The 26,681-nt window shown below is 36.0% G+C and overlaps 2 long non-coding RNA genes across 5 annotated transcripts in view; one reads left to right on the forward strand and one right to left on the reverse strand.

Annotated features, from left to right (window-relative positions):
• The window catches only part of LOC309877855, a 637,773-nt gene that overhangs the window by 349,253 nt on the left and 261,839 nt on the right, over window positions 1-26,681 (reverse strand). The gene's annotated exons all lie outside the window — the stretch shown is intronic.
• The window catches only part of LOC309878637, a 235,056-nt gene that overhangs the window by 18,886 nt on the left and 189,489 nt on the right, over window positions 1-26,681 (forward strand). The window contains exon 1 of one of the 4 annotated variants that reach the window (XR_014317589.1): window positions 3,475-3,544. The exons of the other annotated variants lie outside the window; for them this stretch is intronic. This is a non-coding gene — a long non-coding RNA (uncharacterized lncRNA). Of the gene's footprint in view, window positions 1-3,474; window positions 3,545-26,681 lie in introns of those variants that run through there. 4 annotated transcript variants of the gene reach the window in all.

A 26,681-nucleotide genomic window follows, 5' to 3' on the forward strand; every position in this document is an offset into this window, starting at 1 on the left:
TAATGATAAAGCAAGTCTCTATATGCATTTGTTCATTTTGCAAGAAGACCTGTCCCTCAGAAAGTTAAGTTACTAAACAGCTACAGAAATACAGTATGCATCCTTTTACCACCAAAATTTTTATTGATTTTAGGTATTAATAATAATGATAAAAAAAAAAGTCTTGTGGCCTATGTTTGACTAGAATTTTAGTAAACTTTTTGCAGTCCTCCCGCATCAATAGCTTTCTTGAATCTTTTGGACTATGCTTTCAAAAGTCACAAGTAGGATATTTGAAAATGAAATTTAGATGCCAGGAAAATTATTTATTTTCTTTTTTTTTTTTTCTTTTTTTTTCTTTTTATTTTTTTTAAATTTTATTATTATATATAGGATTTCATAGCTCGCTGGGACTTCCTGTAGTTAGGTGTTATTTGTATACCTCCATTTGCCACTTTTTTTGCAATATTTTTTGTCTCCCGTTCACTCCAGCATGCATTTATGAACAAGTGCATTTTCTTAGGTTTCTCTTTGACATTTGTATATTTTTTAAAAACTGTAGACGCTGTAACTTGTCACTCAAAATCCTGTAGAAGACCTGTTTTTGCTCCATCAATTCCTTTGAGTCTGACAGGGCAGGGCGGGCTGGCTGACTGCAGGGATTGCTTACGCAACCCAAACTGGCGCTCACGAAAGGCAGATGCCCAAGACGGTAGTGAAACTTTCCACTCGGAGCACAAGGGTGTCATTTTTCCTTTCTCCGTGTTTCTCCTCCTTCCTCTGCCTTGTAAATATATTGGACAGCATTCACAGCTGGCTTAGCTGTTGACAGGGGAAAACTAATGCAGCTGTTTTTTTGGAAGCTTTTTTTTTTTTTTTTTTTTTTTGGTGAAAGTGAGGCTGAATGCAGGGTTATATTGTGTTGTAAGCATGGTATATAAAACAAAATGAAGCCAAAAGCTGCATGTATGACACATCTGACTACACCTCAACCCATCTTCCTTCTTTTGTGTTCTCTAAACTCAAAATGCAGATGTGTGAGAACATCCTGACAAAATCCAGTTCTACCCAAATCTTACAGTTTTATATTGTGATTAGGTCTAGTTGATGTTTGTGCCTTCAGTAAAATACTCTGCAGGTCACTTGGCGCAGCTGTTTGTTTCCTTGATCTGTATTCCTGTCCCCTCTTCTCTCAGCAAGTACCATCAAACTCTCACAAAACTGTTTTAAACTTTTACCTGCTCAGAAAATCACTCTGGTGGTTCTTATTTCAACAATATTAACAAAGCTGTCTTTGAAGGAACACAAACCCTCTGACAAGGAGCAGTGCAAAGAGTTTTGCTAGTCCCAGTACTGAAAGCAACTTGAAAAAGAAATTACGTTTTACTTCGCTTCTAAGATAGAGGAAAAAGTCTTTGCAATGTGAATACTTAAGTAAAATGTAGAGGAGATATACCATTCCATTCAACTGAAGTAAAGCAAAAAGCTCTGAATACGTTTTGAGTTCTCAGAAGGAATAGCACAAAGGTGAGAGATGTGTGGCTTACTTTGGGAGCTTTGCTGTGGGTTGCTAGCAGTGGGTCTTGAATTCGTTCTGGTATGTTCAGTAGTGGTGGACAGCAGGACTTGGTGGAGAGAGACCTGAGCAGAGATAAGAGGACCTCCTGTGTCCCTTCCACAAGGTTTTAGCCTGCTTCTCTTTGGCAGCAGATCGTTGATTCGTGCCATGTTCTCTCTCTGATGCTGGGCTGATGACCCTTACTGCCTCTTCATGCTCCCTTTTAAGGAGACCACATTTCTTAAGGGCAGTGTTGAATTGGAAACAACTTTATGGACTTGCTTTTTGTTATGCGAATTAACTACTTGAACTACTTGTCTTTCTGCTGTGTTTATGGACTTGCCTGTTCCTTATATGAAGCGGTTTAATTAGCTGTGTCCGTTCCAGTGCTCGCAGAAAGATTTACAATGGTTGATCTTTGCTGATATTTCCACCCCACAATCTCCAATTTTATGTGGTGTTAGCCCTCCACAAGGGAATATCACATAAATGGAGATCATGCCGTGATGAGCTCCCAGGGACTGTGGCATGTCTATGTGTGTATATGTGTGTATTCTTTTCGCTTATAACTATATACTATCTGCAAGAAATACTGTAGCTACATTGGACGTGATGATATTTCAGATTAATTCTCCCTCCATGTGTTTGGCTTAAGTTATAGGTTATGCATTGCTTCTTATTTAGGGGGAATAACATCTGGTGAATATCAGAAGTAAAATGCCGATTTAAGAAATACTTAAACTATTTTGAAATATTAAGTGTTACAAATATTGCCTTAATAATCTTTTATGTTTCTAGCATTATTAAAACAGTCCAGATTGTTGTTTAAGATCTCTTATTTGCTATTTGAAATATACTCCAAGTTTATAAATCAAATAGAAACCCCCAGTTTGTAGAACATTTTCCATCAGAATTTTAAATATTTTTCTCGCTTTTGATTTTTCTTCCTCGTTGGCCTTTGTTTACACCTAGTGACAGCTTTTCTGCTAAGTGTGTCCCCAAACAAAGTGTTTTTTGAAGGTACTTAAGGAAAAATGGTTATACTACAGATTTTTTTTTATTATTTATTTATTTATTTATTTTTAAGAGTCTGATTTCTCTGCATCCTGCAAGGCTACAGTGTGTTTAAAGGAGATCTTCTGATATATTATAGAAAGACTGTAGGCCAATTTATTTATCTGGTAACTGAAAACATTTCATAATCAGAATCTGAAATGGACACAACCTTAATCACTATTTCAAGTGAGAATATACAGATACTGTTCTCCTTGTTGCAAAGGAATGTTAGGAAAATTTTTGATATTAAATTAAGCAAGATGTTAAGCAATATGGACTTTTAAAACTATTTTTCATGCTAAGGAGAACATTGTTTTTTTTCTGACTTATAATAACTGTTATTGATTTTATTTTGGCATATCTCATCTACTTTGACATGTAAATTTTCAAAAAGAAATATGAGGAGTTTGTGTGTTAATTGACAAAGTAGATATGGGGTATTTTAATATTCAAATGAATTTTGCCATAGTATCTTTTGATGGATTTGCCCTAGCATCCTAGCATCTATGCTTTAAGAAGAAAATTAATAAACAAATGAAAAAGAGTATTATCAGCCTCTTCTCAAAAAAGAGAGGTATTGAAGTAATGTAGAAATGCTTCATTCTTAAACAACACAGTCAGGTGAGCTCAGCCCAAGGACTTGGACTATGAACACATTTGGTGTGTGACTTCATGATTTAATGTCACTCTGTTCGCCCTTGTCGGCACAACTGTATTGAAAATTCAGGCGGCTTCAGTCCCAGTACCATCTAAGTTGGCCTCCAATTTGGTGTTCTTCTAGATTGCAAAACAGAAATTATACAAAATTAACAGACCTCCAGTCAAACTTAGTAAAACACATGCTTTTCTAACTACCTTTTATTGCCTTCCTTTTCTAGGTCTGTAGGGATTTTACACTGCATATCTGGAAAAACAAGTCACCATTTAAACACTAAGTCTACAGCGTGAATGGTAAGAGGTAGCTGTATTCCTGTGCTGTTACTTCTCAATTAGTATGAAGCTGATTACTTGGATGGAGGAAGTGGAATTCTAGTATCTTTGCTTGGACATTTCATGCTTTAGGTCAATATACACCTGAAAGAATGTTTTGGTTTAAAAGTCATATAAAATCATCCACCGCTTACTGCTTTTTGCTGGCTACTAAAAGCAGTAGAGATTCTTCAGTTCCTGTTGACATCACTGGTATTCCTTGGACTTTATACACAGGCCTTTTCTTGCACAGTGTTCTATTTTTTTAACATATGTAATGTTTCAAAAATATTCAGTATATGGTTGCTTATAATTCCTGTTCTGTATCACCCAGGTTTGCAGTGGTTTTGCTGTCAGGCTGGCAAGTGTTGTCTATGAATGTTACCTAGCATTTTCCACTCTAAGACCCTGCTTTCAATCAATTTATGGCAAACCATAATCATTTGAGTGCCATAAATTGCCATAATTCATCTGCTTCACTTTTTGCTTTTTCTTTCTGCCAAAAAAAAAGGATTCAGAAATTCATAGGAAAAACCTTCTTGCCATTAACATTCAGGCAAGCTCTTCTAGGAAGTGTCTTCTGCCCTTCTTTTAATGTATCAAGGCAGAAACGAAGGTGCGTTTTGTAGCACTAGAAAAAAAATCTTTTTTTTTTTTTTTTTTTTTTTTTTGCATGCTCAGTGGAGAGCTCTAGACCTTCATCTGGAGAGTTTGCATTCTTTTTGCACTGAATAAACACCACCATAGGTCTGAGCAGAATATTATTTGCTGCTTCAGTCAGGAGCTGCTGCAGGCAAATTTGAATTTCAGTATGGAAGCCCAGAACCAAAAGCAGAATGACTGTATCTTTCCTGGGATCTCAGTGTCTGTGCTTCTGGACCTGACTTGAATGCAAACCAGACAGAGAAGGAGGTTCTTTAGGTTGGTATTCTTTGAGGGATGTTTATACAAGGACAGTGGGCAAAGAAATGGAGATATAGCAAAGAACTGACAAGTAGAATAGTGCATCACACATTAAGGTAGCACTTAGAGAAATTGATATTTATTCTAGTTATTCTGAACCCCAAGTCAGATGGTTTTCTACAGCAATAAATTGTAGCTGTTTATAGCACATGCTGAGCATACATTTTTATTTTAGGGTGGTGATAATTAATTACAACAGCTTCAGAATACTAGAATATAATCAACAGGAAAGTGATGACATCCATGAGGAGTACTGACCGTTCCTCTCTGTTTTGAGGCCATTTGGAATTCATTGAAGGAAAAGTTGCTGGATCCCAAGCAACTTATCCCAAGCAGTGTTATGAAACACTGCTTCAGTGTTTCATAAAGGTGCTCTAGTTTGTTTTTGTTTGTTTGTTTGTTTCATGTTTCAGTAAGTCTTGCAAGGGCTTTGTTGGTCTGTCTTAGGTTTCAGCAGATTTTTGAAGACTTTGGAGCCACTGGAGTTTTTCATATACACCTTTTTTTTTCATGAGGATACTAATGGTGAATTCTGACAATGGCTCTGCAATCTGCCCAGCATCTCCTCTAGTCAAGGAAATCTGAAGGAACAAAGTTCAGAACAGAAATCCCTCAACCTACAAACTGATTTGCTTATGTTCAGCCATTTCTTGAATTTATGCCTAAATGAGAGGATGAGCAAAAGCTGGAATAGAAAGGATAGCAAAGACAGGCAATGGCAAAATTTGCTGCATGAATGACTAGAGTTGATTTATTCACATCTGTTACCGCATGTATTTGCAGTATGTCTAAGGGAGCATTTAGGGGTTTAGAATGCTATGAATCAAAAGAAAAAACTTCACAGAAGTGTCCCAAAATATTATTAAACATACTTAAACAGTGGATGCTTTCAATTCATTTTTAAGAATAAAAATCTTCTCCTTCGGTTGCTTGTGTATGAAGCCTCTAGCTACCCAATTTATCTTTGTATCCTGTTTCAGGATAAACCGGCCCTTTCAAAGCAGGCTTCTGAGATATTAAAGATAGTCTGAAACAAGCAATTTCCTAGAGAAGTAGCCTGGGAATACAAGCCCAGCAGAAAGCAAACAAGGAAGGCTGGAAATTAATCTTTTGGAGGAAAAGCCCAGTAGGAAAGAATGAAGATGCCCATCCTAACTCCCTAGTAAAAGATGTGCAGGATGATGCCTGCAAGGGATTGTGAGGAAGGGGAAAACACTTGGATGACATTTGGAATGTATTTCTCTTGAAACAAAATGTAACCTAAAACTCATGCCCTGAAGAAAATTAACTTAACTGCTATAGCTCATAGGAACTCTCTGAAACACTAGCCAGTGTATTAAACCACTAATTTAGAGGTTCCTTGGGTATCTAAAAAATATATGAAGTCTTCAGGGCAGGGAAATATTTTCTAATACATTTGTATGTCATCAAGAATAATGCCAAGAAGTGCAGGTTCTATTTATGCCAGTGGGAGTGTTGAATGAAAGCTACTTTGTAAGTCTGTAGCTTACTTTCCTTTTAGGGTTTATGTCGTTTTGGCCCTTGAATTTGCTGGAGAAAGTTCATGATGTTAGCACCAACGTAACAGTTCATATGGTATCTAGAATCAAATGTGAAGTGATAAAGCCCTTCTGTCTAGCTGGCATCTATAGAACACAACAGATCAGTAAACAGTTAAAAACTGTCTTGTGTGTAGGAGCATTCATTGCCAATATTTGTCTAGGGAAAGGGGCAGGAACAGATAAGGAGTCTGGGAGAGGACTGCAAAGAGAAATTGCTCTTACTTGGCTTCCAAGGAATGATGAATTTCAGGGAAAGATGGGAAAGAATATGAACTGATGCATTCAGACCTGTTTGTTCCATTTTTTATTTTTTTTTCCTTCCTACCTGAGCAAATAGCAGAGTGCTCTGAGGGGTTTGGTTCTGGTCATTGATTGCTCCAACTGCAACTGATGGCAGAGTATACCAGCACCTAACTGGAACCAGATGAGGAGACAGTCATGCCAGGTGTCTGGTCTGAGGGGATGCAGTCCAAGCCAGAGGGAGATGCCATTTTGAAGTCTAAATTAGGGTTACAGGACACGTCTGTTCTGTGGAATAGGATAAGGGGCGAAGGAGGCACTGCAGCCAGTACATCCACTCATCACAGTGTTGTGCAGGCTTACTAGCATGCCTATAGGAGAGGGGAAGCTCTGCTGATACCTGCCAAGGCTGAAGGAAGCTGGGGAGACTTTTCTTGGAGGCTTGTCTTGCCTTGGCATTATACATATGCATGGAGCCGTAACACTTTAACAGTTGATCTGATTTTGAATGTTGGTCCAGAACATCCCCTCGCCACCCATTTTCTGCTGTTAGAGGTGGTGGCCAGCATGGGCTTCTCAGTACCTGTCAGGGTTGACATGCTTACTGAGAACAAAAAATATTAGAAGTACTAGAAGTACAGTGCAAAGACAAGCTTTGTCTTCTGCCCCTACCCTTGCCACCACACACAAACAAATGTCTGGAAAATATTTTCACAATTCTCTGGCATAAACCCCCCCCCCTTTTTTTTTTCCTTTTTTTTTTTTTAATTCACTGAGGTGAGGCTGACTGTCCATCACCAGGTCCCTTGCTTCATTTCAGCAGCAGGCCCACATTTCTCCCCGTCTTTCTTTTACTGTTGAAATACCTGTAGAAGCCCTTCTTCTTGCCCTTCACATCCCTTGCCATATTCAACTCTGGCTGGTCTTTGGCCTTTCTAACCCCATCCCTGCACACTTAGATAGTTTTTTAGTGTGTATCTTCATTCAGAAAATATAATCTTGGACTGTCAGGAATATGTGAACAGTATCTATGGGGGAATATATGACTTGAGTTGATGACTTAAGTTAAATCCCAAAACCCAAATAACATAAACATGTTACATGATAAAAATAACAGTAATAGTTGTGATCTAAAAATGAAACCTACTTCCTAGGCAAAACTTCATATAAATATTTTTCTGTTCTGTAAGGAACATGCCTGACCTGCGAATGATATACATATTTTTGTTGTGTATTTGCCGTGGTTTCTTTCTTTGTTCTATTGAGTTGATAACGAGAAGATTAACTTATGATTCATGCCTCCTTAAGTAAAGCATCTAGTTTTCCTTCATTATTAACAGTTAATGTTTTTTAGTTAAGTGTTATGTAAATCATGGCCAGATATTCGAGTAGGTACTAAGTGCACTTCCTTCTTTCTTAGATGTATTTGAACTGCTTACAAACAGACCTACCAGATTTCTTTGATAAATAAAAACATATCTGTTCTAGGTGCAGACTTTGTAGGTGAAAATATAACCCAGATCACCTTTGAAAAAGGTTTTATCTCACTTTTCTAGAATGTAAGTGCATAGTGAGAGATGTGTCCCCAGACTACAGAAGTAGTTTCAGTTTACAGCTATCTTTATCCATCCTGCTTTATAAACAAAAGTCGAAACATAGGTAGGTATCTTGGTGGTCCTTTTCTGTAAGCGACAGAAGCTTTTAATCTTTATCTTAGTTTAATTTGTGTCCAATATTCTGCATGGTTGTTTGATATTGTCAGTCCTATGCTGACGTTAAAGTTAGGCAATACCTGCTTACTCATTATCCTCTTGAATGCTCTTAAGTGAATGTGGTTTCACTGCATTTATGGAGAGGATCAATTAAGATAATCTTGGATTAATCCCATTACACTCTTTGGTCTTGTTTATGGCTTTCTTTGTTGCCGAATTCACACAAACTGTGAAAAGACAGTATCCTGTTTGATCCTGTTTGTGGTACTGTCATTACCATTTGTTACAGAATTCCCTCCCCTATAAAAATGTAAATGTATCCTTTATTGTGTTCAACTGCTTACAGACCTACCAAAGATTTTGTATTATGTTACTCTAAAACTACTTTCTTTCAGGTACTGATTTTATACATATAAAAAAAATAATATATATACATATTATTTTATATATTATTATTATTTAATTATATATTATTATAGGGTCACCTTGACATGGTTCTGTGGAATTTTTGGTGGTCCTAGAAAAACAAGCTTTCTTTTCTTACTTAAGTTTTAGGAAGATCAAGACTTCTAGCAGGGAATCAAATTTAAAACTTTTAACTCCTAATGGAGATTAAAAATTATCCTCTTGGTTTTCTGCTACAAAACGGCACTGTACACTGGAGCTAAAAAAAGTGCACTTACCTTTTTCAGTTCAAAACTATTAGCACAATGTTTATGGGATCATAAAAGTATTTCTTGTTTGAAAGAATGCTTTGATGAGCAAACCTGCTAAGAGCATTGAGAAGCATATGGTAGGTAGTGTAATTTCAAGTTGAGCTGCAATCATATTTTTGATGTGTCAACATGAAGTGGAGTAATCTGTTCCATTTTAAGAAAAAGTGGGTCTGATTCAGTTTGACTGGGTCAATTGCTGTGGTTAATCCAGACTCTTTGTCAGCTTGCAGTCTTTCTTGAGTGTTGTGTTTTTTACACTTTTGCCTAAAAGGCAGATAAGATGATACTGTTAGTGCTTTTTCACTTGTTTTTTACTTGGAAAAATAATCGCTTTTAGCAAATTCTGATATTTTGTGTGTGTGTTTATAGGGAAACTGTTGGCTGGAGAAGGATAGAATGCCTCTGATTTATTTGTGTTAACTTTTTTTTTTTTTTTTTTTTTTTTTTTTTCCTGTTTATGATATTGTCTTTAGTGTCACACAAAGCAGAAGTCTGGAAATTAATTTGTGAAATACAAACTTGGGCATTCCTGGATTTTTTTTTTTTTTATTTTAGTTTTAAATGCTGGCACAACTCTTAAAGAAATGTAATTTATTGTGCTAAGGTTCAAAGGGAAAAAATATGACTTTGTGCTTTCTAAATATTTAACCAAATGAAAATTGCTGAGGACTGTGACATGTCCACAGCATGAGCTCATCTTCTGTGCTTCGTAACTGGATTGCAGGAATGATCCTCTCCCCCAGCTTTGTGTTTATTTTCTAGCACAGCATATCTGCTGTGTTTGTTCCTAGTCATATTATGTTTTGTTTTATTTTTTATTTTATTTCTTTTTTAGTTTTGCATTCTAATTCTCAGTATTCCTGACTAGAGTTTTTGTTCATATTTCTTAGCAAAATTTCATACAGAGGGAAGTAAGAAGTCAGGAGTTGTTGGGTAATGTGTTGTCCCCAAAGGGAGGTATACAAAGAAGTGACTGAGTGGTTTAGGTTTGCAAATGAATCCACATTTGACAATGTTGCTACAGATACCCAGCATGCAGGAATATTTCAGTATTGGGTCCCAAAGGCAGTCATCAAAATAAAGAGCATTAATTCCAGTAAAGGAATTTATGTATGGGGACTAAGAGCTTTGGTAGCTGTGTGGTTTGTGTGTGTATAAATGAAGTATAATGATTTTGTTTCCTAGATTTTTTGATTTTTTTATTTTTTTTCCAGTATTTGAAACTGCGCTACAGCAGTAAGAACTGTTTTGTGAAACCTAACTCCATGTATGGAATAGGTAAAGTCCTCAGAGAACTAGTGTTGCCAAGAGTCTGGAAAGTCTGGCCTGGCTTGTTGTAGATGGTACAGTTTAAAGATAATTAAAGCTGTTCTTTTAGTATGAGAACTTCACTTAAATTTTGTGAAGTTTAAATATTGACAAAGAGGCAAAACCCAAGTGGTACATATTTTTTAAAAGGATTAAAGAAAAATAGCTTGAAGGGAAGCTTGGACTAATCCCGTTGGAGGAAAAAATAAAAAAATTTCTCCCTCTTCCATCCCTTAGCCAGCCAGCCCATGCCACAGCCGCTCCTGCAGCCTACCCATGGCCTACCGATGGCTTACCCTTAGCCTGCTGCCCACCCTGCCTTGCTGCCCTGCCCTGCCCTTGTCACACTCCTCTGGTCCCCACCTGAGCCAGGCCCATCACGGTCCCCCTCAGCCCCTCCATCAGGGCTCTGTTTGCTTGTCTGGCGGCCGCTGGACGTTTGTTCCGCCCTCCCCACAGCCAGCGGGTGCCGGTTTTTCTCCCCTGTCGCTCGCCTTTTTTCCTCAGTGCACGGGGGGCTGGAAAATCGGAAATGATCTTAATTAAATGTTTTCTATACAGAAACAAGCGGGCTCTTTTTGTGCGAGGCGAAGGCAGCAGACCTTATCACAAAAGACAAAGACAAATATTTATCAGGGAACAAAAGATGTCCATGGTTGCTTCCAACGGGGGGGAGATTTTTCTCTCTCTCCTGGTGAAGATGTTTAACGGTGTAAGATGTTTATCGGGACTGCTTGTTGAAATTCTTTGTTTCCCTGTAAGATCTACAAATGAAACTGTTTTTCTTTCTGTGAAGCACACAATGAAATCCACGAGTTGAAGTGCAGAGAATGCAAACACCTGCTTGTCCCTGTGTTGACTTTGTGTTTCCAGAAGATCTTTTCTGTTTCTCACGATAATGGTTTGGGGGCCTTGTTTTGTTTTGGTTTTCATTCCATGAGGAAAGAAATGGTCATCTTGTCTGTCTTCCTTTTGTGTCGCTTCTGAGCCGGCGTTTGTCTCCCTTGAAGGAATACTGGGGTTGTTAAATAAAAGTATTCCTTCTCTCGCAGAGTGGTATGGTATGTGTCATCAAGGGAATAAGCTGTGAGGTTTTACTGCTTTGCCTGTCTGATGGCTGCTTATTTTGTATGCTTAGTTTTAAACGCTCTGATTGATAAGCTACATGTTCAACAACTTTGTGTTTTAAGCTATGAACAGAGGGAGAAAACATTGCAGTCTGTGTAACTCTTTATAGCATTTTTGCCAATTCCCCTGAAATATTTGTAGAAACACTATTTCAGATGTACTCGACTACTGATTAGTTGATGATTTCATGTGCACGTCTTTGATACAAACTGATTTTATTTGATATTTGAACTGTGCAAATGCTTACTTTTATGAGTATTTGTCCCAAAGAGCTAGGTTCATCAGTTAACTACAAAAGCTTGCATAAAAGCTCATGATTTTTTAACAAAGAAAACAATTTGTCCAAGTAGTGAAGAGAGCAGTTGAGATTAAATTTGTTCACATGGCAAATATTCAGCCACATAATAAGTATAATAAACTGATGTTATTGCACAAACTTCTGGCACCAAAACATATAATTCATATCTGTGTCTGAGCTCCAATATTTGGGCTTTTATTATAGTTCACAGGATTCAAGGAATACTTTAAAATATTTTTCCATGAGAAGTTACAACAGGGATTTAGAATGACGTAGGCTTTTAAGTACAATGCTGTACAGTAAGCCTACTGTGTCATAACAGGAGTATCATAGCCAGTTGAGGTTCTGCTGCTGTTTTAACGTATTTCAGAAATGTGGGGGGGGGGGGGGGGGGGGAAGGAGGTAGTCTTCAAATAACTATACTGCAGCTAGTCCTGTTTATCTGATAAAATGTTTTCAAGCTGGTGGCACTCCTGAGAGCAAGCACTTGAAGAATCGACAAACATCTGTTTCATATGCATCATTACATTTTAAATTAGTAATGTAAAATAAAGCTTTGAAATGTGACATGGATGAAAATATTCTGCTTATTGTTTCTTTGTTCGTGACAGTAATGTTTTTCTCAAACTTCTCAGTCTCTGAAACTTCACTGAACTGCGTGCTTTTGAAGGGTGTGTTTATAAATTATTTACCTTTGCGCAGAATTTAAAGCAATTGGTTTTAATGAAATTAATCATTTTAGTTCACATTTAACAAGAGAGTTTGAAGATAAAGCTGCTATATGATTCTTAATTTACATGTATCAATTTTTATTCTGATTTTAGAGTTTTCATTCTATTAATTCTATTTTTCTTTACTCATTCCAGATAGCCTGACACAATTTATCTTTCTTTAACATTGTATAGAGAAGCAGTAAATTAGACGGTCTAGCAATGTTCTTAAAACAGATAAAATTATCCTTTCTTACTGTTGTTTGGCTTTTCAATTCAGAGCTTTTTCTTTACTTTCCTGTAAGTAAAATTTTTTCTATGGTAATTTGTAAGATTTCTATGCTATTCTAAAACTTTTTGCATTTACTGAAATGTTACAGTGTGTCTGGAAATTAACACACAAATATAATGAGGTACATAGTATTATGATTTTTCGTTTTAATAAAACAAAGTGATTAGCTAGGCTATCTTGGCTTGAACAATTATCTTTTCCTCAGGCTCCTTGGCAAGACAGAAGTACTCTCGTAGAGAGAGATTTATTCTTCTGAAACAGAATATATTCTGTAGAAATATTGGCATATACTTTTGAACTGGTTTTGCCTTCAAGATGAATTTTCTTCTATAAACATAAGCTAGGGCTGCTCCAGCTTTCTTTTCTAACAACATATGCAGTATTTGAGGATGTTATCTTTAGTTTTCTAAACCTTGAAATGAAGTAGTATTACCACAGAAGTATGAGAATAAGAAAGAAGGGGGAAAAAAAGCGAGGAAAAAATCCTAGTATATGCTCACATTGATAGAAAAAGCTCATCTTCAAAGATAACTTGCCTTCCTGTTTGCTTTTATCAGACAGCATATTCTTATCATTCCTTTTATCTGAAAAACAAACACAATAATAATAAAAATGGCTACATGGTCAAGAACTGAAAAATAATGAAAACTGTACTGCTGTTGAAAGTAATTCAGTCCAGCATTAGAAAGGAGTTTGCATTATATTACTGCATTGTTGCTTGTGATAGCAGCACTGACTGTTTGATATGGTGGTTGGTGGTGAAGAAACAGCCTTTTTAATTTATTTTTTAATGTGAGCAAGATATTTAGAGAACTTTGATGAAAGGGAAAGATATTAAAATATGAGTGTTTTTAGTACAAATTTGTACAGATGGGACTGTAATTGGTGACATGGGAATAGTGTATATACTGAAATGTTTTAAATGCTAATTCATTTTTGCTTCAGTTTTCCAACTACCAGCTGTAATTATGGATCTCATTTAACAGATGCTAACACGGGGAGTAACTTCACTCCCGGAGTAATCCCGCTGTGACACAGAAGTAAAGTTAAGGCTCAGGTACCAAGGCACCGGTGTGGATACAGTTCTAGGAATTTGCTGGGTGCTGCTATTAAGAACTTTCTAGTATCCAGGTCCTAAACCATTTGCATTTTGAATATATTTTGTTATATGTAAGCTGGGTTACTCACTAATTTTCTTTATCAAGATTAATAGAAGCCTTTAGATTAAAGTTTATCACAGGTTACAATCCCTAAAATACAATTATTCTCTGAGGGAGGGGGATGAATCTGAAATATTTTCTAGCTCTACAGATCTCCTGTAAAATTTGAGAGAGAGATTTGAAACGGTCTATGGAATCTTTTCAATTAGTTTTACATTCTTTTTCCAAAGGGCTGCATTAAATAGTTGTGTTTTAATAACCGTGATAATGTCTCTAAAATTCCTTAAATCTTTCTTTTTTTTTTCTTTTTCTTTTTCTTTCTTTTTTTTTTTTTTTTAAACAAACAAAAACAAAACAGGTGAATAAGACATTTATTTAACCTAAGTTAAAAACAAGTGTTCAATTGACAGAATAAACTGAAGGGCTTTGATCAGCATCTTCATTCTGTTAAAATGAAGGAAACCCTCTAAAAGATAATTGGTTTTAAACTAACTTTATTTAATGTTAAAATATAAAAGCATCTAAATATGTAGAATAAAGTTCAATAATTATTTTTGTTTCATAAATATTTATATTTGTGTGCCATTTATAGTTCCATTTTTATTTAATAGAAAGATTGCATTTAACTTCATTGGGAAACACACTGTATTTTTTGATTCCAATCTAAAACTTCATGTTGAACTTTGAGGTCAAATGAAATGTCTTTGTAATTACAAAATTAAATATTATTAATATCCTGAATGACTTCTTCCGTCCCATAGTTTTTTTGTTTGTTTGTTTGTTTGTTTTTTTCTTTTTTCCCCTAAGGATGTAGTAGGAAAGAATCCAAAAGAAGTTCTTTATAACATTAATGGAAATTACCTTAAATTCTTTGTTTTGTAACAGGAAATATGTTATTTTTGTAGCATTTCATACCTGCTGAACATTTCTGTAAGATTTTTATAGTAGAGATACAGTTTTGTTCTAGTTTCAGAACTTCGAGGACAGGGTAATTTATTTATTTTTTTCTCTGTAAAGATAGAAAACCTTACGGGACAAGGGAATACAAGCATAAAGGAGTGAACCGCACAGTAGAACAGTTTTTCCTCAATTCCTAAATAGAAAACTGTACTTATTATCTTTCTTTTTCCCAAGTGATTTTAAAATGTGTTAGGAGTTAACGAGAAAACAGAAAACACATTTTGAAGCAGTGTCTGAGAGCTTCACAATAAATGAAAGAGTAGTCCAATTCTGTGTTTCCATTTGAAACTTCAACTTAGACCAAAATATTTTTGTGTGCCTTGAGATGCTTTTTTTCCTCATTGATTTGAAAGCACTGTAATTGAGTAGTGATTTGTTTTGATTAGAGCTAATATAAGTGTAATTGTATAAGGGTGAATGGAGAGGACAAAAGATCGTATTGTTTCAGATTTTCTAAAATATCGAATCATTATTTCCTTTACATTTATGCTACCCTTATGTCAACACAAAAAAATGAGGATGTGATTAATGCAGTACTTAGAAGGTTAAGGTGAAGTTTCAGGCTGGATTCAAAAGCAATAAAAAGTGTAACAGGAAACTTCATATTGCTTCATGTTAATGTTCAGGGCCAGATCATAACTACTAGGAGGATAAGACAGCGTGAAGTCATTTGCTGTCTGGGTTTACGTGAACATGTCTAAAATGGCATCTGCAGCAGGAGGAGGAATGAATGTTCTACACACTGCTAAGGGTTTATGCCTAAAATGAACACACCACCACCAATAACAACAAAGAACCAACAAAACAGATTTATTAAACTTAATAGTTAGGTAGTTCAACATAGCAAAAATGGGGTAGGTACTGTACAGAGATACTGCCAGTGGTGTTCTGCTGGGAAACTGTTTAATACATGTGTATTTCCACTTACAGGAATAATTTTATTCTTGTAAGGTATTGTACATAAACTAGCAAAATCAGGCTTGTAAAGGAGCATATGATTTTGTTAAACAAGTATAAAGCAAGGAACGTACACCATATGTTGATTAAATCTCTAAAACATAGAATGAGTGTTCAGTAATATAACTGTCATAATGGGTAGGTGGCTGACTTTTTTCCTGAAAAATGGAGAAAAAAAAAAAACATTTTTTAGGAGCTAATATGGTTTGATTTAAAAAAAAAAAAAAAAAAAAAAAAAAGGCTCCTTGCTTTGTCAACTGATAGTTTTATTTATTTGATGCATTTCTCAGGGTTGTTTCCTGTGCAATTTCAGGTATGGAATATTGGAACTGAAGAGGGTAACTATTCACACAGTTTTATGGAAGATGAAAAAAATAATTTTCAACCTTTTGCCCCTTACCTCCTTACTACTGCACTTTCTTATTTTGAAACTTAGTTATCAGAGCCATGTAGATACATGAGAGAGCTGCATCTTGCCACCAGTGTACTGTGTTTTACCTTATACAGATGTGTTTGTTTGTCTGATGTGAATGAAAGGTGGCAGCAGTTTAATCAAGTCAGTGTATGATAGGCTCTGAGCAGTTTTGACCTTTCAGTCATTCCATGAAAAGAGGCACTGTTCCCATTCCTGCGTGAGGTGTGAAGTTGTGAATGCAATACCTGTGCTGAGTATGCTGTGCTGAGGTCTGGAAGCTCACTGGAGGAGAGGGAATTTTTCGTCAGACTTACCGTTAACACTGTAAAATGAAAGTAGTAGCTGTATGTACACACCATATGTATGATGCAGTGTGATAACATTTAAAAATGGCAAGCAAGACATTACTTTTAATAAGGCAGATGTGTGCGTGTATTTATATATACATACATGTATATATGTGCCAATTGCCATGTTGAAAAGCAATTAAAAATTGGACTTTAACTCTGTTTTTCATTATAATTAATGTTTAAGGAATGAGGCTGCATAGGACAGTTTTGCTTAGTGTTGGGCAACATAGCTACCTTTTTTAATTGCAGATTTTGAGCTCTACAACCTTCCAGAAGAGGAATATTATTTGAATGCTGGGGATGCTGGGATGCATTTGTTCATTCATTAGGATGGTGAGAAACACTGTAAAACTGTCTAGGAAGCAACTCTGGGAGTAAAAATATCATTTGTTGTGTTTTGCATGAAAGGGGAAGACGATGAGTCTCTGGGACTGCCCTGTGCAGCCATGTGGGCTGCCTCTCACCTGCCTTCAGCCAGTTTTGAGCCCCCTTCATCTCACTCTCTCTCCCCACCCTGTGTCTGCAGCATCTGGATGTGAGATGCAGGGAGAGTACATCTCCTTTTGGTTAAATTTCAAACCAGTCTTGATCTATTTAGGCAGGAGGGAAAGACACTCTGTGTGGAGTCTTGGTGTGGTCTTAAAACTGTTGAGGAGAGATGGAGGGTGATTTTGATGAAGAGCCAAGAAACCACAGCAGGAGGAATTCTAAGGTGGATGCTGATAGCTGTGAGGTGGGCCAGGAGGACTCCAGCCTGTGCTATATTGCAAGTCCTATTGAACACTGCATGCCCAATAGGTCTACTTACTATATATTCCTTTGGAAGCACTTTGGGATTGCTCAGGGTGAGATGGAAAGGAAGGTATTTTCACTTGTTTCACTGTTTTTAATGATGATAATAAGGCAACAAAAGGGGATGGATTTGGAGTATTGGTTTTCTCTGTATTCTGTGTAGTACCAGAAAGATGTTCAAGTTCTGACTGCTACTTCAGGAACAGAATTAATGTTTGGCTTTAAGGATGGTGCTAGTATCTCTATTGTAGTGGAAGGTATTTGTTAGAAAACTGTATGTTGTGGATAAAATGAGTTTTAAATTGATTTGTTTTGAAATTGGTTTAGCCATTCAGATGCAATTTTAACTAAGATGTTGAAGCGTTTCCAGAAAACTTTTTCTTGAATATCAGTATGGAGTTTTTTGGCATTATACCCAAATTAACAGCATGCTGCGTCATTAAAAAATGAAAGAGATGCATTTTTTTTTCTTGGCATAGATTTCTGCAAAGCGATAAAAGACTCCCTGTGTTGATTACAAACACTGTAAAATGTTTACTTTGCTCTATAAACTTGCGGCAGTTCATGCTTGGATGTTTTGTATGTGGCCCCTTAAAATCTTTTCCATTTCTGCTTGCGTCAGGGTTTCAATTCTCATGTTCAAGAGAGATTTCTGAAGCGTGCATCTTCTTAAAACAGACATTATACAATTATCTACTTATTTTAACTTAACATGCAAGTAAAATATATATCAGGCATCTGCAGTGGCAGTTAGACACGAGCATTTCCTGTTCATTGTGCTCATGGCATGTATTACCTTCCTATCTGTAAGTGACAAGGAAAATTTCCTCATCGGGTTTTGAGTCAATAACCAGCTACTTAGTTAATAGGACAAAAGAAACTTGCCCTACAGAGAAGGTGAAGGCAACAGGAGCAGTTATAGGCAGGATACATGTTAGTTAGGAGTCTTGGATTTAGTTCTTAACAGTTTTTTACTGCTGGAAAGTTACACAGTTTTCCCCGTGTTTAAAATGGAAATAAAATTGACCTGGCATGTAAACAAGTAATGCTGTTCTGAATTTTTGCATTGGAAATACTAAAATTTCTCTATAATTTCTTTGCTATTAGATGTTTTTTTTTTTACCAAACAGGTTTCTCTTCCTTTCTAATGCCTAAACCAAGAAATCTCTGAACCTCATACATTGTGGATATTCCCATGTCCTGAAAGTATGAACTGAAGAACCATGTGTAACTTCACAGTGAGGTCAATGCACTCAGAATCAATCTCTTCCTGCATGATGCTGTATGTGCACAAAATCTGCACAAGTGAGAAGTGCAGCCCTCAGATTTTTTTGAATTGCAAAAAGAGGGATCATAACTGGCTAAAAACTTCTCAGAAGTGTCAGTAAAGTTGGCTTTTGGTATCTCTGTTATAAAAGGTCAGGGCTGGACTGCTGCCTTGGGCAAGAGAGGAGCTGGCATTGGACTTGTACTGCAGGTCAATGTAGTGGACCTAATTTCTCAGGTATTAGACCATAGCTACGCATGGGATTGCAGGTCACATCCTGGCTCCTAGAGATGGCTGAAAGCCAAGAATTTAGTTTAATGAAATAGTTTTGTGTTGTTCAATTTTGCATTTCATTGCAAGAAAAGCATATCTTGTCATGCCTTCTGGTAATGGAGGGTGTAGTACGTGGGAACAGGAGAACCCATCCTGGAAAAACTGATGACTGGAATCCCAAATGCCTCTTGCTTGACCTCCTGCATGAACGGAAGCAGTGATGCAAATCTGAAACTCCACCTTTGTTTTCTTTCTGATAATGAAGAAGTTTTAATTTCTAATGTAGGTTGTTATAGAAGGCTCACTTTTTTTCCTTGCTTAGCTGAATTTTTGTTAGTAACATTCTGCTGATAGCTTTTATGTCTTAGCCTACCACTATGCAGTATTAGTTTCCAGATATCTTTTATGTGGAATAACACACAATGTCAGGTGGAATTTATGTTTATGAAAAATAGAAATGTGAGTGCTAATGTGAACTGTGAAGTTCTGGAGAGAGTTAGTAACAACTTTTAATCAGCCATTAAATAATCAATAGTTGCTAGCTCATAAAAAGTCTTTCAAAATTTTAATTTCTTTGGTTTCAGGATATTGGAAATTACAGATATCATTTTCAACAGCCCTTAAGGAGTTCGAATTTAAATGTAATTTGAACACTTTATTACTGTAGGTTTCTTTGAAGATTCTAGGGTTAGAATCATGAAGATTCATGGGTTAGATCAATTGTTCCTTTACTACTGAAGGCAATTCATTGTGAATTCTAAATTCCCAGTCCTTCAGAAATAGATGGGTCTAGATAGGGAGAGATGGGAGCTGAAATACCTTCAGTTAAGCTTTGAATTCTTAGAAGACTTTATAGAGGAACTTTTTAGTATATCAGAAGGAGTAAATTCAGTTTCATTTTTCCTCTTTGTTTGTCACCTTTAGGGTCTATCTAATTCTGTGAAAAAGGCCATTTGTTCTGAAAGATTTCATAAAACTTTTTCCCTTTGTTAGTTGCATAATTTAAATGAGAAGTCCTCTGTCCTAGGAAAGATTTATGGTGTGAAGACTGTTTTCTTTACTCAAAAGCACATTATTATTATTACTATCATTGTTATTGTTATTATTCACATTGCCAAGAGAAAAAGGTAACTACTATCTCTGTCTTTCTGTAGATATCTAAATTTATCTTTGGGCTTCTATCTTGAAGTGCTCTGGAAAATATGCAGATTGAGTTACCATCCAGTTACTTTTTATTTTATTTTTAATAATTCTGAAGTTATTTTAAATTTGCTGGGGGAAATGTTTCCAGCAAATAAGCTTTTCTGAGTATACTTGATACCCTTTCTTTTGGTATTATTTGATGAATAATTCAGACACCCATCTCAACTCTTTGGCTCCAGCTGCTTCTAAGTCATAAGTAGTCTCCATTGACATCAGAAAGAATTCACATGGATGGACATAAAACAGACTTGCAGAAAAAAATCATCTCTATTTATTGTGCTTCCAGTCACATCATGAAACAATCTTGGAGCATGTGAATCAGTTTCATTTCAGCAGAAGCTAATGTGGGAGATGCTCTCCAGTCATCTGTTTAAACCACAGAAACAAACCGGAGTTGAAACATTCATCACAAAATGTTCATGAGGTCCTTATGGCTGAAATATTCATCAGGTCCTCAGTACCAAGAGGTAACCAGAATCATCTGCAGCCTGGCAGGTAGGGCCTTTCCTTGAAAAGGGACTTGTGTGTGTTGACTCTTTCATGCAAACAAAAGAAATGGCTCATCTCTTTTGATATCTATGCAACTGGTCTAACTATTTGTGTACTGAAAATATGAAAAAAAAAGAGTTGGAGGAACTAGCCAACAACACTGTTGCCTTTCCTTTCCATGGTTGACATATCTTTTAAAGAAAAAGAAAAAGAAAAAAAAAAAAAAAAAGTAAGCTAAAAGGAAACACTGAAATCAAGCTTCCTGAGTTCTAAATATTGGCTCTTATGGATCCAGGGGAAGCTGAGTTGAGGGTTGAACCTCCAGGTTAAAAAATATGTAGTCCTTGGCTGGATGTAACCTTGTTTTTTGTGGAGTATAAATGGTTCTGACAGTGTCCATAAGGAATGTGCCTGGTCCAGCATCATTACTGGGCAGTAGGATGAGACCTGCAGGGGAGGGCAGTTTTCTCCACTTTGGAAGCATGATAGATCTATTTAGCATGGTAAGAGAAAATTTGTGTTAGGCTTTGAATCTGCCACATGTTCCCTTGTCAGAGTCTATCATGTAGACTCTTAAAAAGTTGCTAAATGTCCTTTATTCTTTTTGTTCATCTCTACAGTTCAAACTTAATCATCCTGCAGAAGGCTGCCCATTTTGTCAGAAGTTGGCAGGTTTAAAAGCAAAAAGTGGTAATATAAAAGTGACTCATCTCTGAAGACACATTTCCTTTTGATAGTTAGATAACAGTAGAATAATGAAGCTCTTTCAAAGTATTTATGCAAAGCAGCGTATTATTAAGCCACAAATATAGTCTAAATTCAAAAGACAAAATTGGGGTGCTTTAACTTCCTCTGTTTGCAGTCTGTTTTGTATATCATGAGAAGACAGCTGTAGATCAGAAAGCAGGCAAGCTTCCGGAAAGTGATGGGTATATGTGAGCAAGAACTTCCTATGAAATATTGACCTGGTCACAGTCAGCTGCTCTGAAATTTGTTGTCTAAGTAATCTATCTAATATGTCTAAGGAGTAGCATATCAGAATCAATCCATCCACATGCCTCAGGCAGATCAATAAAAGGATAATAAATCCAATAATTCTCTGTGATCTGCTCTGGTGTGAAGCTACTGGGGAAGACTTGTACAGTATAAAGATTAATTCTAGTACACATTTGATAGGGTGACAAATGCACTATGGCTTGTGCAAAATTCATTTCAAATTAATTCTCAAACTTTATTTTCTACAGTAATCTGCTGTCATGAAACTGAATGTCAACAAACAGAAATTGCTGGGGACATTATTTTTTCAAATAAACCTGAAGTTTGCAGGAGGAGGTTCCTAGACTTTTCTTTGTAAATCTCCCACTTAATTTATTTTTTTTTTTTTTTTGTGAAATGTAATATCTCTGTCTTTGATATTGTTTTACTTTATAAATCATAGTAATTATAACAATGAGCAGTTCTTTAAGTACAATACAGTGAACACAAAAGCTGAAGGGATGATAGTAAATGTATTTGGATGGTTAATTTCCTTACCAGACTAGAAACATTGGATATCAGCCCTTTATGGGAAAAACAAACAAACAAAAAGACTTTGTTTGGGCACAGTCCTGGGAGTCATTCTTTTTTTTTTTTTTTTTTTTTTTTGTTTGTTTGTTTGTTTGTTTCATTAGCCTGTGGTAGGTATAGAGTTGAGTATATCATCTCAGAGATGATGTCATGTGTAGGCAGTTTATTATTTTTCCAGTTGTCACAATGGCTCATACAAGTTTATGAAAGAATCCTAGCACTTCGGTTTCTGACTGAATGACATAAGAGAAGTGACCTTTCTCAGGGCATGTGGGTACATCAAGGAAATATTTACCAATGCTTGAAAACCTCTGAACTCTATAATCTACATTCTAAAAAAAAAAAAAAAAGTGTTCAAAGATGTGCAGACTGGCTACATCTTTTCAAATCAACTTCAGAGGCTTTGAAGAGATCAGGAGTAGCACTTCAGCCATATAGATCTTGCTCAGTTAATTTTTTATTTTTAGTTTTTTGAAAATAAGGAACAGAATGGGTAGGTGAAGTTTCAAACTACAGAGATGAGAGCAGAATAATTATTAATTCACATGCAACATAATTTTCACAATCTGATTCTGCTGAATTGCAATATTTGCATTATAGATGTTTAGAACTTCAGAGATTTTTTTAAAACATTCCTAATTTTCAGTGCACAAAATCTGACCATGCCTTAAAATCAAACAGTACTCTTTGTTCTCTTTGTTCATATTGCCTTACAATCATAGTATCTTTCAAGAATCTAGTTAAGGAAAATTTATTTTGAAATGAAGCAGATGATGAAATCTCTTCAGTCACAGGCTCCGGTTAGCAGTCTTGTTCCTGAGAAATGGAGCTCAAACTGCTTGATGCATTGTTAGAAATTCAAGGCAAAAATCTCTTGATGGGTGCCAGTTCTGGGATGCATCTCTGAAGAAGAGAGTTCAGACCTACCTTAAATGCCATCTTTAACCACAGACATTATTGTGGTACACTTTATGCTCCAGAAGGTGATATTATAGTGAAGATAATAGGAGGAGGTATAATTTCATTAAAACTTTGCCTGCAGGCTTCTTGGTAACTAACTGGAGTCAGCTAAAAAGTGTAGTTGTCCAGTTTTAATAAAACAGGTATGTTTAAGCAAATTCGTCAATGATCCTGGATGAAACCAAGACTGATTTCAGGCACTAATACTGCTGAAATAAGGAAGTAAAAAGTATTAGTACGTGTAACAACTCACTTTTTGGGTCAGCCAATTTATATTTTCAGTTGTTTTCAATGAAACATCAAAATGACACTACCCAAGTTATTTTGGACATGTTATTGGAGTAGAGCAGTAGTTTTTAATATTAAAACTTCAGGATTAGGAGGAAAGTGTTTCAGGTTCTATTTTCCAGTGTTTCTTATTCTTGAGAGAGAAAAAAAGACAATGGGAAAATAATACATAAAGAAATTAGGACATAGCCTCATAAAATACAAGCTCGGTTGTTCCTTTACTTTCATTACCAGGTTGTAAATTATCTGCTGTCAAGGCATTGATTTCTGAAAGAGTATTTTAGCAACATGTTGCATCAAGGTGGATGTAGCAGTGACATGAAAGCAAGGACAGGAACATTCTGTTATCCACAGAAGAGATACCTGTTTAAGATGTTCAAATTATTCACATACCTACTTTCACACATAACCAAAGATGGTTCATAAAATAGATTGCCAATGGCAAATCTGGATGTTGTGGGTTTCTTTTAGCATGTGGCCAAAGGCAGGATAAACCACCGTTCAAGCTAGTGCAGTAGCACTGTTTTGCAAGCTGTGCTTTTGTTAGGCTACAAATTCTTCCAGATCATTAGAGTTCAACTTACCTATATAAGTCTTTTAGAATATGATGAGGTAGCACTGATACAAATTAAGTCAGTAGTTTATGGCACCATGGAAATAAAAGTTATTTCTGATCAGTGGCATAACACAGCATTTCTCGCCCATAACCTTCACATGGAGGGTTACGTCCTAACCTGTGAGGGTTACATCCTATTGACGTATTATATGACGTATTTGAGGGTTCATGCTTGTATGCAATGTTTCTAATGCTGATAGTAAATAAAAATAAATAAACAAATGCACAAGTAGTGGAGACAACAGAAACAGGGAAGGATGGTGCTTTCCATAACAAACTGAAGTTTCACCCCAAATGGGCCAAGATCAGGGGTCAGCAGACTAAATTTACATTGTCACTTTCTGCCCACTAATTCTGAAGCTGGGATGGGATCACATTGAACTGATGAAGTACTGAAAGTCCAAGGCCCGTTAACAGCACATAAAGCATGCAGTTTATGTACGAGAAAAAGATCGTTTGTTTTTAACAGATTATTTCTCTAAGTAGGATCTCTTCTTTTGAACTTCTTTTTAGTGCCAAAATATTTATAATAAATAGTCATGAGAGACTATAGTTTGTACTCCTATTATTTATGTTTTGAAACAAAAATCAAAGTGACAAACAGTGCTCTTAGCTATAGATGTCAAAATCGGTCACTTGTGCTCAAGTAGTTTTGAATGTTGTGATTCTTTATAGTCATTTGGTGGGTCTTTCACACCAACTCTAGGAAAAGGGGAGGAATGCTATATTCAGTCAATTATGATTGTTCAGCAGTATGCACATTTTATTTTTCAGAATATCCACTTTTCCTGTGTGTCTCTTTTTTTTTGGACAGACCTATGACTTTCCTTTCTTTTCTGCACAACTGAAAAAAAAAAGAAAAGAAAAGAAAAAAAAAAAAAAAGAGTAGCGTCCAGTTCTTCAGGTGCTGCTCTGGTAACTGTCTGCGATGTGGCCCTGAGAATGTGGTGATGGGTTTTAATTTCTGGAAGATGAGATGTGATACAGAACTGGGTCATTACCTTGTCTGGTTTTAGTGCTCAGCTGTGAGCAGAAACTTTTTGCATCTTTCCTTCAGAAAATGGTTCAATCTCTAGAATTCTCAGGCAAGATTTGAAGATTTTATTTAACTGCCTAACTTTTAGTCATTTCCTTTGGTGGCAGAAGGCAGTAGGACACTGATATTTCATGGTAACATGTTCCTATTGCACTTGGCTTAAATTCTTATTCCCTACCCAAGAGAAAATCTGTGGTAGCACTTACTACATAATGCCTCAGTATCATAAGATTTGTTTTTGATATTGCTCTGTTTCTCACAGAGTTTTGATTTGTTTTGTTTAGGAATAAAAATTTTGATTTCTATTGTAGCTCTACTTCTGACCTTCTGCAAAATGGTGATTTCGGACAAGTATGCTATAGTTTTGTGTAAAAGACTTACGCTTTATAATTTTGAACGTACCTTATATTTTCTTATTCTGTGGACTTTGATTCTCTGTCTTTATCGTTATGTATTAAATCCCAAGTGTGCTCTGCTATGAAGTAAAGTGTGCTGGTGGGACCCTGTTTTGGCATACTTAAAGTGGGTCTGACCTTGACACAGATGAATTTGCATCAGGTGTTCTGCATAAATGTTTATCCCCTGAAACTTCTGAATTTTTTTTTAGGGCAGTGGTACATGGTTCAAGTTATTCTCCTATGCCTGTTAAGAAGATTCAATATCACTGTGAAAGTGAATAGGGATATTGAAGGAATACTCAGTGTGTGTATTTTTCTTTATGGTTATACACCCTTTTCTCACCAGGCTGATACTATGTGAAGTGAAGGAGAATGTCATACTGTGGTGTAACTATTGAGTTTTATATTGACTGGTTGCTATTTGAGGGATTAAAATTTTAATTTATTTCGTAAGCTGCATAACAAAACCAACAAAGCCAGTGCCTGTCTGTATTAAAATCTCTATTTCAAGGGTTAATAGTGTTACACAAAAAATAGTTGACGCCCACTAATTTTAACTGTGTATGGCTTTGCCTATGGGGATTTCTGTGTATGCTAATAAAGAAAATCAATTAGAAACATTCTAGGCTTGTTTTCTTCTCTGGACCTACTCATCTACAGTATATGCACGGCTGACATTTTGAACCATAGGTCCCTTGAGGTTTAGTCTTGTAATCATATATGTATCCATATAAGTAGATACCCAGACAAGATAAACACAGAGACAAGACATAATTCAACACTCAAGGTTAACAAAGGGGATGTACACTACATTGGGATCATTTACCTTGTATTTTGGCATAGCTAATATGTATATTACTTTCAATCAAAAGAGTAAATTTGCCTTGGAAAAATAATCAATTATGGGAAACATCAATTATAAGGAAAACATTTTGTTTTCATTCTGTAGGTAGGGACTTTTTTTAAACAAACTTCTTAGTTCACAATGTAGGAAATTGTCTGTCTTCAGTTGCTAAAAGCATTTCAAACTCCAAAATACTGTTACAAGACATTTTCTTCTTGCCTTAAAATGATGTACTTCAGCTGTGATCTGATAAACTGTGGCATTTAGTTAAAATAGAGTACCAGTGAGGTTCTGCTACTCCAAACAAAGAGGGTAAGGGATATATAAAGTCACTGGTGTTTTATACAATAAAGGATTAAATTAGTCTCTTATAGAATCATAGAATATCCCGAGTTGGAAGAGACCCATAAGGATCATCAAGTCCAACTCCTGAACTTGTGAAGTTGATTGCCACTCTGTCAAAATTATGTTTACAAACTATCAAGCTATCTTGAATTTGGCTTAAACCTGGCTGTGGACTGAAAAAGAGAATACATGAAAATAATGCTTATAAATATATGTGTGTGTGTGTGTATATATATATATATATATAATGGGGTTTGTACTCTTTGTGGTC

This window comes from Aythya marila (assembly GCF_965140915.1).
Source record: "Aythya marila genome assembly, chromosome: 1".
In the NCBI taxonomy this organism is placed as follows: Eukaryota; Metazoa; Chordata; class Aves; order Anseriformes; family Anatidae; genus Aythya; species Aythya marila.